The sequence below is a fragment of the Balaenoptera musculus genome, chromosome 18 (assembly GCF_009873245.2).
Source record: "Balaenoptera musculus isolate JJ_BM4_2016_0621 chromosome 18, mBalMus1.pri.v3, whole genome shotgun sequence".
NCBI lineage: Eukaryota > Metazoa > Chordata > Mammalia > Artiodactyla > Balaenopteridae > Balaenoptera > Balaenoptera musculus.
This window is the reverse complement of record NC_045802.1, coordinates 12,799,860-12,814,703: the sequence shown is the minus strand read 5'-3', so window position 1 is coordinate 12,814,703 and position 14,844 is coordinate 12,799,860. Positions and strand designations below refer to the sequence as shown.

Here is a 14,844-nt window from a genome sequence, read left to right as displayed (position 1 = left end):
TCCCTTATCAGATTTGCAAATATTCTTTCCCATTCTATATAGGTTGCCTTTTCACTCTTTTGATATTGTCTTTTTTTTTTTTTTTTTTTTTGGCTGTGCTGCACAGCTTGCGGGATCTTAGTTCCCTGGCCAGGAATTGAACCCTGGGCCCACAGCAGTGAAAGCGCCGAGTCCTAATCACTGGACCACCAGGGAACTCCCTTGATATTGTCTTTTGATGGACAAAAGTTTGTTATTTTGGGGAAGTCCAATTTATCTATTTTTCTTTTGTTCCCTGTGCTCTTGGTGTCATATCCAAGAAATCGTTGCCAAGTAGTCATGTATTTTTATTTATTATATACATGAATTATGTACCAAACAGAAAAAAAATGAAATTCTTAAAGGATGAGACAAAGATGAAATAAGCAATTATATTAAAAAATTTTCAGTGCATATCCCTGTGATTGAATATGCTACATTGTTTTTGAAAAACATGATTTTAACTTCTATAATAATTATTCTATAGTAAGTTCAGTTTCTTTCCATAGTTGGATCTAATGGTGGCCCTAGTGAAAAAGATACCTCACAAAGATATGTATATCCAAATTGGAGGTGTTCATGGTTGGTTGTGCCTGCTGGGTCGTGATGCTGGTTTTTCAATTCCATTCACTGATTATGCAAAGATTTTAGTTGAAAATTGCCCACCAGATGTCCATCTTCCCTGATATCAGTCAACTGTTTGTTCAAAGTCATCAAAAGGTCCTGAATTTTTTGTTATTTTTGTAAGTGGATATAGTTTCATTGAAATCTCACATGTGGATGATTTAAAAATAGGTTTGAAATATTTATTTTCAACTTCTTAAAAGTGAGCACATAAGAGAGTTGTTACAGACAGCACACATTGTTTTCAGTTGTCTCATCAGGTAATTATGGAAATAATTTCAAACATTTATTTTTCAAAATACTCTCCCCAGAGTATGTTTCTTTCAAGAAGCAGTTATTTTCTCAACTCATTATTGAAATCAAAATTATCAAAACGGCAGCTCTACCTTGAAGGAAGTGATTAAGGGTGTTTATGTCTTTGAAAATATCTTCCAAACAGCATATCCTGACAGCCACTTGTCATCCCAGAGAAAGAGAGCAAATTTGTAGCATGGTGTTTGTATAATAGAGATGTATAATACCTTGATAGGCAACAAGGCTTTTATGTATTTTGCCACAAATAACCCCCCAGAATCCTCTGTGTCATTCAAAAGATTATCATGGTTATTCCCCACATCATTACAAAGTATTGTGAAAGAGTCTACTCTATTTTAAAGGTCTTGTCTTCATAGAAAGTAACTATATTTTTGACATCTCTAGCACATGATGCACTTCTGGCTTCAACTTCTTTGCTGTAACATCTTGACTATGAATGAAGCAGTGCAGGGTTTCATATGTGGAAATGTCTTTTTGACTTTATCCCAGAATATTTTTATTCCACTTAAAGTAGCTATTCCATTAAGCATATTTTTCCATAAAGCTTGTTTTTATTAAAGAAGTTACTGTTGAGAATACATCTTCTTTGGTACATGTTTTCCTTTAGTTGTCCATAAGAAAATGAATTATTTTTGTATTTCTTTTTTGAACCCGACTAGAAATCTCATACACTGACTTGTTAGGAATATCTTTACTCTTTTCTATATATACAGAAAACCTGCTGTAATTTACAATTTAACATTTATCTCTTTACATTTTACGCAGTGTTTGCTGAGAATCTTTCAGTGATATTTGCTGATAAATGAATGTGTTTTGGATTGTCTCCATATTTGTTTCCTTGTACTTCAAGTATTTTTACCATAATAGGAAGAGTTAGTGTTTATCCAATCATGTGTAGCTTTTTGTCTTTTTAATCTTTCAGTATTAAGGTAAGGAGACTCAAAAGAGGCTTCTAAATATTCTCATTCATTTTAATGATATTTTGTAAAGTACTGGATTGACTATTGTCCAACTTGATTCATGGCATGGTTGGAAGTTCACAGAGGGAGTGGCTAGGGGAGCACTGTCCAGGCAGAAGAAAGAGCAGTTGCAGATGCTGTGAAAAAGGGGGCAGCTCAGAAACCTGTCAGTTAGTCTGCTTGGTTTACCAAAGGATGAGATCCGGGGACCATCACGTGATGAGACTGGAAATGTCAGCGAGCCGTAGCTGAGGATTTCTTTAGGTAGAGTAAGCAGTGAAATGAGACTTCGCCCAGGTTCTTCACCAAACAGAACCCGAGGCAAGGATTAAATGCTAATGCTGTCCTGGGAAGGGTAATGTCAGGGAGTGTGATAGAGGGAAAGTGAAATGAGTCATGGACGGATGGGAGCTAACGCAATGTCTTACGTTATGGAGCTGGCTGTTGCTTCATGAAGAAACAGCCAGTTTCTCAGCCACATGAAACACCCCCAAATAGGCTGTACAGAAAAACTGTGTCTCAGAGCTGTCTGTCAGAGGGTGTATGGAGAGGGAGTTCATCTGCTAGCACCCTCCCTTCTCTTGTCTCCCATCGAACAGAGTTCACCTGCAGAATGTTAACTCCCTGGACTTCTGGCTTGCATCATCCGGCACCTTCTGGAGAGCCAGGTTCCGTGCTTCATAGTGTGGTGCTTCATCTGAGTCTAGGAATAGGAAGAGGGACCAGAGACTCCAGGTGTCTGCCTTAACAGCAGGACTGCGTGAGCCCACATGGAACTGGTCATTGTGGCAGAACAAATGGCCGATATAGGATGTGCCCTATATAGATGACCTCTTGTGCTCCTCAGATCTGCTTGTGACCTTCCATTGTATGTGGCTCCCTCATACACTACAGGGCTTCCATTGTTGTGAGAACAGGCTGCGCTCACTGCTTCCCCAAGTCAAACAGTCACAGAGCCGCCTTCAAGATGGTGACTAGTTGTGATTTGCAGAAACACTTAAGGCAAGTGGGTTGGTGGAATAAGCTACAATTTCTGTACTGGGGCTGGTCCTGAGGCTCTAATTGACATTTATCATCTCTCTCCTCTATCAGACATTCTGTATTTCCCTACCTGCGGCCAACTGTCAGCTGGTCTAAGTTGCTTTCCTGCTGGAGTGACCCAGAACTTCAAGTGGACTGACCCTTTATTTGTCCTGTACTTTTTGGGTCATGGTTGCTGTATTTTCCATTAACCATTATCAGTGGGCATGGCAGTGCTGAGAGAGACCTAGTGAATCCCTTGGGTTTCAGATATTATCCTCTATGACCCCATTTTGTGGAGGGTCAACACCAACTCCTTAATTACATCAATCAGACAGTAAATCATTTCCTTGCCTGTTGAACTATTGGCATGAAAGCCCCAAGTGGTCAGGTAGTCGTTAACTTTAAGTTCAAAGAAACTCATTATTCACACAGGCAGAAATGCTCCTTCCCTGGGAACTAGGACCTCTAATTGTGCAGGACCTTAGATTATAGGGAATAAAAGCACAAATATTTCAAATGGACCCCTGTGTGGTGAGGAGGCTACTTCTACTTCACTTGGTTCTTAGACCCATATATGCTTACTGTTGGAGGCATAATGCTATATATCAGCTATTGATTTGGCTAGTATGTCACTTCCTAGAAGACAGCAACCAAACCCTGCAAGATACTAGACCCATAGCTAAGCCTTCAACAGGCTGCTTATCATTCTGTTGGTCTGGCTGCTTTTAGATGGTGGGATACCTGGTATTATCAGTGAGTCCCCTGGTGACAAGCCCATTTCTGCCCCTCCTTTGCTCTAGAAAAGGTCCCGTGTGGGAGTGAACATTGTGTGGAAAACACGTTGAGAGATGAAGTGTTCTGTAAGTGCTTTGGTGGTGGTGATGATAAAGGAAAGGCAACCCCACATCCAGAATTTGTATCAGTGTTGGTATGGAGTAATAATTACTCTCTCCTCCAATGTGGAAAAGCTCTGATGTCATTGACTTGCCACTAGGTAGGCTGTAGGATGACACCTCAAAGGATGGTGATGTGTTGAGGGCGCAGCTTCAGTCTCTGTTGCTGGCACACTAACCACTCAAAAGTGGCTATAACCAGATTGGCCATAAGACAAGAAGCCCTTGTTATTAGGCCCATGCATGGTCTTCATCCCTGCTACCCTGGTCACCCCTGGTCTGGTCATGGGCCTGTTGCACAAGCACTGGCTGGACAAGGTCAGTCATCCACATCAGACCATCTTTCAGGGTTACTGACAATTGGGGCTATCATGTGACAACTGTCCATTTCCAGCTACACCAACACAGCATTCTGATACATCTGTGAGCCAGTCCTGTCTTTTCTTCCTCTGAGAGTTGGTCAGTGGAAATCCATGGGTTGAAGGAGAGGCATTGATACGGTAGAAGTAGGTAGCATGGCAGCCTGGACCAGAAGTTACTGGTAATTTACTCATAGTTTTGGACCTGCTCCAGCCCCATCCCAAATGTGCCACTTCCATCATACATTGGGTTGCTGCCACGTCTGTCCAACAGTACTGCTTGGTGGGTCTGAAAATATGCTGTGCTGTACAGAGGCCACACTTCCTTCTCTGCCCCAGTGATTGATCATAGCAGAAATATTAAGACAGATCTATTCCTAGGAGACAGGGGACTCCTCTCACAGGAGATTTAGCTTGAGGACTTCCCAGTGGCCCTGCCAAAATTTCCTTAGAACTGTGCTGCAGTCTAGGACACTTCCATCCACACTTCCATCCTTCTCTCCTTCTGTCAGGATCAGGTCTGCATTGCATGTCTATTCGCATCTTGGCATTTGCTTCTCAGAGGACCTGGACTAACACGTGGTGCTTCCTCTGAGTCTGGAAGTGGTGGAGGGGAGTTAGAAGCTCCAGGCCCTGGGTTCAGGAAGAAGATCTCCACAGGCATGTGCTGAGGGGTTGGAAGTGGCCATGGTTGAGGAGACAGGGAGGCTGAAAGATCTGGGAGGGTGCATAAGTTTATGTCCAGTAGAGAGGGTTTCAACAACAGATTGAAGCTTGCAACTTTAGCAGATCACCCTGGTGGGAGTAAAGTGAATGGGCTGGAAGGGAGCAAATATAAAGACAGGAAGACTGGTTAGGAGGCAGTATTCCAGCCAGGGGATAACGAGTGTGTGAACTACAGCGGTGCCATTGAGAATGGAGAGAGGGGACAGGTAAGACGGAGGGACGTCCACGGGACTCAGTGATATTGAGGCTAGACTTTGGGGAAGAGAGAGGAGACAAAGCTGATCTCTTGGTTACTGTTTAGAGTAACTGAGAGGATAAGAAATACAGAAGGAAACGCTTTTTGTTTTTCTTTTTTCTTTTTTTTTTTTAATAAAGCCTTTCTGGTCACATTGAATATGAGGTGTCTGTGGAACATCTATGTGAGGATGGATGAAGAAGGAGTTTGAACAGCACATAACAGATTTTGGGATTCTCAGCCTTGTGGGGAGGCTGTGGGTGTGAAGAGAAGGGGCCCCATAATGAAGTCTGGGGCTCACCAATGTTTAATGGGAGGATCAATGAAGAGGAGATGGGGGCAGAAGGTGGAAGTGAGATGCAGCAGGAGAAGTGGGGTCCTAGAGGCCAAGGGAGTACAGAAACTCCAGAAGAGAGGGAGTTATCAGTGGAGCTGGGTGCACTGGAGACGGCCAACTAGGTGAGGACTAAGACATTGCCACCTTGCTGCTGTTGGTGATTTTACCAAGAGGAATTTCACAGCCGAATCCAGGCAGAAGCCAGGCTAGAACGGGTTTGAGAATGAAAGGGAGGATATGGAAATGCACCACTCTTTCAGTGAGTTGAGTGTGAAGGGAGAGAGTGAGAAACTTGTTGCCAAGTGGGTAGGCAGAATTCAAAGAGGACTTCCTTTGTTTTCTGTTAATTCCTTTTTTGAGATGGGAGACACATGTGTGCAGATTTAGGCTCATGGGAAAGAGCCAGCTGAAAGGGAGAGGTGGAAGTTACAGGAGAGAGAGGGAGTGAGGCAGGGGAAGGCTCAGGTCGCAATAGTTTCTGCCTGTTTTATGAGGGTTTCTGGATGGAGAGAGAGAGAGAAAAAAGGGATTTCTTCGGAAAGAGCTCCTCTATGTAAATAAACCGATAAAATGACGTCAGGTACTAGTCCTCAGCTCCCTGTGGATCCCGCACCCCTACGCAGATAATGGCGATGGCTGGCGGATAGATTTTTACAGCCTCCACTGAGCTTTCATGAACTAGTCAGGTTGGATCTGCATAACTCATCCATACAAAACTCCTGCAACAATCTGATCCTGTTGCCATCCCAGTCTCAGTGCAAGCATCTCAAACAATTGAACATTTTATTAGTCGGAGGAAGAGTTTATCCAAGATCTCACTGTACAGAAAGCTTTTGTCTAATCTCCCTCGTGTCACATTTCATTATGACAGACGTGTCTGATTCCAGGTTCTTATTTACATAGCAGGCAGACATATTGTCATTACAGATAATTAGTCTTAAAAGCACCAGGTTTTAAAACACTCAAGTCTTAAGTTTCCCATTCATCCATCAGCATGGTAAGGAAAAATATGCCTCTTCCCCCATGAGGTTCTGTGTCTGATTTTATTTCTGCTCAAGCTTTTTATCCTTCTCTTGCTTGCCAGTGGAGGGGAAGCACGGAGGGGCCCAGACGAGGCTATTGTTCCAGTATTCCCAAACTGCTGACATTTTTTTCTGTGAAGATAACTGAATCACCAAATTTGATGAAAGGTCCCTGAACTATCAGAAAACGGCTTTTCCGTGGAGTCTATGAATATAACTATTAATTTTACAGTCAAAGATCTTGGATTATTTCAGCTCGGCTGTTTCTTCACTGAGAAGCATTTAAAAAATAAATTATTGCATATTGACAAAAAATATAACATGGGGATCTTTTTGTCGAAGAAACACATTGCAATATGAAAATCTAAGTAATATAACTTGTCGAACATTTTCTAAGAGATTTTACTTAACAAATACACACTGGAGGATCTCAGTCATTCTGATTCAGTTGGTCTAGGCTGGGGTCTGAGATCTACATTTCTAACAAGCTCCACGGACCACCCTTTGGAGGACTCTATTGATTAGTGAGAGAGCTGACTTCTCAACATCAACAACGGAGATGGAGAACAATATTTTCAAAATGCTGAAAAAAAAAAAAAGAATTGTCTATCTGGTAATATATATCTAGTTAAAATTGCATTCAAGAATGAGGGCAAAATAAAGACATTTTCAGCAAACGAATTTGGAGTTTATTACCAACTGATCCTCATTAAAGCTTCTAAACAACTTACTTTAGGAAGAAGAAAAGAGAAACTAAAGGTGTGTCTGAGATGCAAGAAGAAATGATGAGCAAAGGTTAACATATGGTTAAATCTAAAATGTTGAGTCTATGACAGAAATATTTAATTTTGCAGGTAAAAAAAATTAAGTTCGAAATGGAAATGGGGTAAGAGTATCTGGCAAGCAAGTGGTTTTAGTTAAAACTTTCTAAGATCTTTTATTTGTTAGAGGAAGGTGGAGATATTAACTTTAATTTTAAGTTGTATATAAATATGAAGTTAAGGGTTAAATAAAATAAAAATATAGTGAATAACTTTCAACATTTCAGAAGGAAATTAGGTAACTTTAAAAAATGGAATCAAAAGGAAAAAAGGAAGGGAGAGAAAAAGCATCAAAATAGCAGGACAAATAGAAAACACAAAATAGAACAATAGAAATATTTTCAAGGATATTGCAATAAAAACAGATGTAAATGGTCCAAACTTGCCAGTTAAAAGCGAGTGTCAAATTAGATTAGAAAATAAATCAGGATTCTCAATAAGGGATCAACTCTGCGGGGCTGGGGAGCAGCGGCCATGCTGGGGAGAGCTGCCCCCACTCCCAGTGGCTATGCGGGAACTTCACCCAAGGGACTTGTCACTGGGGGTCCAAGCTGCCACTTTACACATACAGGGAGGTGCCTCAGGTCTGCACATACTTCCCGCAAGGCTCTGCTTTCATGAAGCAGGACCTGCAGCCCCTAGTTGCCTGGAGTGAGGCAGCTGCCATTCAGACCCACATGTCGCCCTGCCAGGGCTCTGGCTGGAGCCAACCCACAGAAGCTCTGGGCTCACCTCCCTGCCCTCTGTGGCATCAGGAATTGTGTCCTATTCAGTAATTTGTAATTCTCAGACATTAAAATAATGAAGTAATTATTCTGAGAAGTTTCAAGTATATTATTCCAATTGAGTTTGTGCATGTATGGTAAAAAATAGTGGAACAAAAACAAACTATCCAATGTTTTGGACACAATCCTTCTATTATATTTTATAAAAATCATTTGGAAAGATAGCCACACCTCTGTATGCCACTCAAAGCTATCTGAAAAAAAAAAGTTAATATAAATACAACAGTTGACATAGATAGAGTGTTTAAGATTACCAAACAGATTGAACACATGCACAGATGTGCAACCAAACACTCTTTAGAGCCAGCCTACCTGGAGTCCACAAGAGCATCATCAAACCCCCCAACTCTCCCACATATAACCTTTAATAATAGGCTGTTTTGATTATCTTTAGACTTTTTGTTAAGTATTAAAGACTTACCTATGCAGATTGATGTCTTTAATACTTCAGTTTCTTCATTAAACAGAGTTTAGGGAATAGAGGTTATATTAAAAATTAAACTCCTTCAACTGATAATGAGCAATTAGTGGTTTTGGTTTTAGTTTGTTTGACTTTTGCTAAGCTGTTCTCCAGTCATCTCAAGTAGAACTTAAACTTTTATGAAGGTGACAGGTGAGATAATTAATCAGTTTAGTTCGGTATGAATGCTGTGGATTGTCGTTGGAAATGTCAACGTTATTAGTCTAGAAAAAAAAAGAGAGCTTTATTTTCGTCTTGTGGTCCTCTCCTGATAGTTTCCATGAGATTTTGAGATTTTCTTGGAGAGGATGGTTGAGGTGTTTGGGGGTTCTCTCACAGGAGTTGGGTGCCTCTCTCCTGTTGTTAGGGCTGACCTAAAAACCACGATGGTGTTGAATGTATTTGAGTGCCACGCCATGAGAGTGGATAAAGGGCATCCTTGTTTGCGGTTAGTTATATCTTTGGTCCTCTTGTAGAACAGTCTGTCCTGGAGACCTACAGCAGCCCCTTATGACCAGCAGTTCCTTGCCAGCTTAAGGATGTTGAGAGGCAGATGGGTTTTGAAGACACAGCAACCTTAAAACTGGCATAGTGACCTTGCCTGCCTGGGATTCTCCCAGGAAGAGGCCGTGGTGGGGAGGAAATGGGCAGAGGGGCTTGGCCAGTTTCTCCTGCTCAACACATCCTTGCTCTTTTTTCCCTCTTTCTCAGCCTCCACTGCAACATGAACTTTTGAATTGCTTTTCATTCCTGTTTATCTTACAGAGCCAAAATAACATAGCTTACATTTCCTTTACCCAAAATCTGAGACTATTTGGAAAGCAGATAAATAGTTTGAGTAGCCTGTGTGGCAATGTGAATAAAATTTAGTGCCTGAGAGATTCCTTTAAATGGAAGTGGAAAATTGTTATTCACTCCTGATCAGTTTTCATTTTCATTTTTTCATTCTCACTTTAATTACTGAGCTTCCTTTCTCTGAAATCAAGTCTCTAAAACAGACCTTAATTATCCATTTTTAACTGCGGGAAGATTTATTATTCAAAGAACAGCTAGCAATCCAGAATAGATGTTATTCTGTTCATATTATAAAGGATTAGTCAAATATTTCTTCTAATGGAAACATTTTGTACCACAAGCCTCTAGACGAAAAGGTAGATAGCCAAAGAGATAAAAGTTAAAGTAAATCTGTAACAGAGGCAGATGACTAAATCTTTTGAAATCTTTAAGGCATGATCCCCATGGAGTAAATGAATTAAATTAACATAATTAGAGTGAAACAATCTTTGCATTCATACAGCATCTTATTTTTCCAAGATCTCTTTTTGCCTTATATCTTACATAAATAATCCCTCTAAGGTAAGTACTCTTAAGCCTATCTTGTCTTTTAAGGAATCTATCTAAATCTCCCTATGTGCTTCCCTAAAAGGGATTTTCCTTATAAAATTAGCCTTTTTTTAAATCTATAGCCTTAAAATACAGAACTCTACCTTAAGATTTAAAAGGATCGTCATTTTCCTTCAGTTCTCTGTAGCCTGGTTTATAAAGTTTGTTTGCCAAAGAAGCTTAGGAAATTATCATTTTTGGAAGCCCTTAAAAGTAGCAGAGCTCTTTATCTCTTGGTCATGGTTTCAGTGTGGTTCTTCTGGAAGGGAAATGTAAGACATAGACACACAGGTGTCTTTGGAAAAGAGATAATGAAAATTAGTTGTAGAGGTATCGTACCAAGTGTTGGTGGTATCCATAAGTGGAAGCATCCCATAGGCAGACAGAAGTCAGAACCAGAGCTTGGTAGAGAGGTCAAGACTTACATATGGGACTAATCCATACAGGAATCATAGCTAAAATTGTGAAAGTAAAACATCTGTTAAAGAGATGAGAATCCAGGGTATATCTAGGGTGAAGGAGGAAGAGGAGGGAGGAATCCAAGTGAGAGTCTGAAGGGTGTGCTTGAAAAGATAGGAGAAAACAGGGGCGTTGTGGTGTCCTGAAAGAAGACAATGGAGAGGAGAGCATTTCAAGAGCTGGGACAGATCATCTATGTCAAATAGAAATTAAAGTAAGGCCTTTGCATTTGGTATCTCAATTTTTTTTTTTTTTTTTTGGTTAGATGACCTTGAGGGAACTGGGATAACAGTGGAAAGCATGAAGGAGGAAGCTGAAAGGGGCTGTGGAGAAACACCTTAATAACAAAACAGAGGACATACCAGTCAGTATATTGCCCACCGGAACTGTTGGGTGAGAAAGTTTAGAAATACTGATGTTAGCTAGAAGGGAACTAAGGTCAAGTGACTCAGGGTGGGGGCATCTGTGCATAACTGTAGATAGACTGGAAGACCCCAATAAAGAGGGAAAGATGAATATAATATTATAAGGGCTCAGAGAAGAGGCTGGAAGGAATGGAATCCTTCTAAGTAAACCTTAGAAATGAGAACCTTAGAAGTGAAGAAACTTCATATCTTTGTTAGAACCTTAGGAATGAAAGAACTCACAAGTGATGGATTGGCTCTCTCATTATAGTAGAGGAGGAAATAATTCTAGCAGGAAGATATTTTATTAGGAGGTGGGGAATGGGGATAGGGAAAACAATGAAGAAGAGGCGACATTTGGGTCATGCCTCTTCAGTAACATCATATGTCTAGCTATTTCACAACCAATAATCATCAGTGATTTGCTTATCAGTGAGTAATAATATACTGCTAACTCTTCATTATCAAGACCTTTCTTCCACAGCCCTTTCTGACTTCCTTCTTTGACACTCTGTTACATTAATTACCTCAAGATTAGCTGTCATCTATCAGGTAGCCAAAGATCATAGAAAGAGCATTCAAGGAAAGGAAATAGTGTTCACTAAAACAGAGTTGTTAGAATGCAGCAAATAGGTCAATATGGCTGAAGTATAGGCTATTGGGTTGGATGAATGGTTTGAAGTGAGCACAGAAAAGTAATCTGAGAGCTCAATTACGAAGAGAAAGGCCATACTAAAGAGCTTGGATGTGATTCTCAGAGGGGAACTCATGTAGATTTCCCTCCTCTGAGTACAGTGTATCATTGATTGTGCTGATGGTACCTGACAAGGTAGGGTTCTTCAGGTGCTTGGAAAGGGAATTGTGTGGGGGATGGGAGTTTCTCACTGTGGTGGGGGCTAGAGGTGAGGCAAGGACTTCTCAGCAGCTGAGAACCTCTCTCTACCTCAAGGCTATTAGGCTTGTTTTCCAGGGAAACCTTATGCCTTGGAACCACGTGGACCATGAGGTCTATCACATGGTTGCTGTAGCCAAATTCATACCAACAAATAAGCTTAACGAAAGGGTCACTGAGGGCAATGCCAGGCCCTGCGTCAAGGTGGAGAAGTGAGTGACTCTGTTAAAGTCACAGGAGAGCGTCTAGTCCTCAGTGTTGCCCAGGATGCTCTTCAGGGGCCCTCTGACACCTGCTCCACCACATTTGTGATGTTGTCGAATTCAGCAGCTTTCTCTAGATGGCAGGTCAGATCCAGAACACACTCTTGGCAGTGCCTTTGGTTGCAAGAATGATGCTCTGGACAGCACCATGACCCTCACACCGTGGTTTGCCAGAGGGGCCACCATCAGTCTCTGGGTAGCGTTGATGGCATGGACTGTGATGGCGAGTCCTCCGCGATGTGAAAGTTTCATGGATAATCTTGGGCAGGATAGCCATTGTGGTTGGTGGTTCAGATGGCATTCCTGGCGATCTTGAGAGAGCTCTCATGTTTCTCATGGTTCACTCCCATCACATGCACATGGGGAATCAGCAGAAGGGGCAAAGATGAAGACTTAACCTTCAAGTAAACCTCAGCCTTCTCAAAGACACAAGGGAACTCCACATCAACATCACCCCATTTGATGCTGGTGGGGATGAGGCCTAAAAGAGATTTTAATTTAGTATGCATGGCACATAACTAATGTGTTCCATGAAGTTACTCACAGGGATGAGGTGACGGATGAGGTGGAGAGTTTGCCTAGAGGAGCAGGTGTAGAGTTGGGCTGAGGCATAGGAGTCCAGGGTTATCACTTGGGAAGCATTCTTGCATAGTTCAAGGGCCTAACAGGAAGCTCAAGTTCACATCAGGATAGTCCTGTGGAAACTCTGAGAGCACCAGCCAGGACCAGGTCACCATTCCAACTCTACAGACATGCAGCCCCTTCCTCTGTCTGGTTCCATTCCTCACCAAACCTGCCCAGCCCCGACCAAAATGTCTGACTTGATACTAACGGGGTTCACTGCCTCCCTCTTTTTTTTTCTTTCTTATTTTGTAGAGACCTGGGCTGGTTATCTCTGCAAATTCCTGCCATTTAATTCAGTTCCATGCACTAAAAATCCACAAGCGTTTAAGGGAACAGTTGGAAGAACAACTTGCTTGTGCCTTATGCACTTGGAATTGTAGCTATATGCCTTGATCTTTCCTGGTTACTGCTTAGCTGAGAAGGAACAATTCTCAGCAGTGACCTGATTATTATTTAGCTAAGTCCAGTGATATTCTTGAGAATTTAAAGGAGCATAAATGATGGAGGTGACAGCCCCTCTCTATGGGCTCTCTTACAATATAGAGATCACTTATAATGAAATTCTAACCAGTAGATTATAGTTCCTCCTATAGGGGATGAAGAAATAAAGATTTATGCCTAACCTTTAACATTATCACTTTGAGTTTCCATACTATCCTTCTGTTTTAAGTTTTAAAAACTTAATATGACATTTTCTTAGTTTGAAATCAGACTCTGATTCTCAAGGAGCTTTGTTTGTTGCAAAAAGATTTATACTTTATATCCTAAATTGGGTGAGAAGTGATGCAGAAAGAAAACATTCCCCCATCTAGTCATTAAAATATTTAATCTTGGGCTTAATCCTTGTAAACAAGTTTCCCAGGACAACACTTAAATGCTACCCGAAGGTTAGATAAAACAAAATATGATTTTGAGTAAGTGTAATACATTAGCAAAATGTCAGTTTGTGATATTTTTAAATGAGATAGGAAATGCATGATGGCTGATAAATTGCCTCTCATTAAAAGAAAACAATAGAACTAAGTTTTTTCTAAGTATTTATTTCTGAATTTGTATACGTTTGATATACTTGTCAACTTTTAAAAAAATGCGCAATGTAAAAGCTGTGAGTAGAGTTTATTCAGTGTCTTACTGAGGACTATAGCCCAGGAGATAGCCTCTCAGATAACTCTGAGAAATTGTTCCAAGAGGTAAGAGGGGAGGTCAGTATATATGTGAGTTTGGCAAAGAGGGTGCAAGCAACCAAGCACACATCCCAGTAGAAGTTTGTTGCTAGTCATGAAGAACCGACACCTTAGTTAATGGTTTTAGGGCTTTTCTAAGTATGGGAAGATGCATGAGTTTGGGTTCATAAAACTTTCTTCTGAAACTATCACACTGTCTAAAGGCCTGTTGTGTCAGTTTTCCCAGAGCACAGACTGTCTCATTCCTGATGTCCACCCTGAACTCCTTTCAAGGTGTATTAAAGGTCAGCAACTTCAGTGGTTAATGAATCAATCCTTGTAGAGCTGGATGGCTAGAGACATTCTTCAGTGGGCACACTTATCAGCCATACTTACGTTTTTTGATTTATTAAATTGGAAAGTTAAGCAGCTTCATAGAATGAAACAAACTATAAACCAATTAAGCTTCACTAATAGGCAAAATTCCCTTTTGCATTTTTCTAATAGCCCTTCTTTGGGTTTCATGGCCATGGGGCTCTACCATTCTCCCCATCCCACCAGTCTTCATTTATTGAAGATTTTGGCACCTGACTCACAGGAGTCGTGACTTCCAGAGCTCCTGCTGTAGTTATAGACAGCATTCACATCTGGTGAGCAATCCATCAAGCTTCAACTTCACCTCCTTAACTTACAAAACCTGGACTTCCATTCTCCATGAGCAACCCATCCTCAACCTCATTCTCACCAAGAACAGCTTCATTTCTGAAGCTGGAAGCTCCAATACAAAAATAATCTCTGCCCACAGCTCCTTAGTGGTCCAACTTTCACCTACCGTGCCCCACTGAGTTCTTCACTCCCTCAGGCTCCTCTTCGCCTCATCGCTTCCCTCCCTTCCCTGACTACAAGTCTCTTTCCAACTATTTCCTCCAATGGTATCAGCCTTCCAAGTCCTGACCTCGGCTAAACGTAGAATTGGTCTTTTCTGCCCGTATCCCTAGGTACTGAATGTTACTGGAGGAAAACACAGATTGTTGTTACTATATGTTTTTGGTCCCCAAATCTCAGTGAGACCCTCAAAG

The 14,844-nt window shown here is 41.2% G+C and overlaps 1 pseudogene; it reads right to left on the bottom strand.

Annotated features, from left to right (window-relative positions):
- Window positions 1-11,622: 11,622 nt before the first annotated feature.
- On the bottom strand, window positions 11,623-12,487 carry LOC118884399 (annotated as a pseudogene).
- Window positions 12,488-14,844: the final 2,357 nt, after the last annotated feature.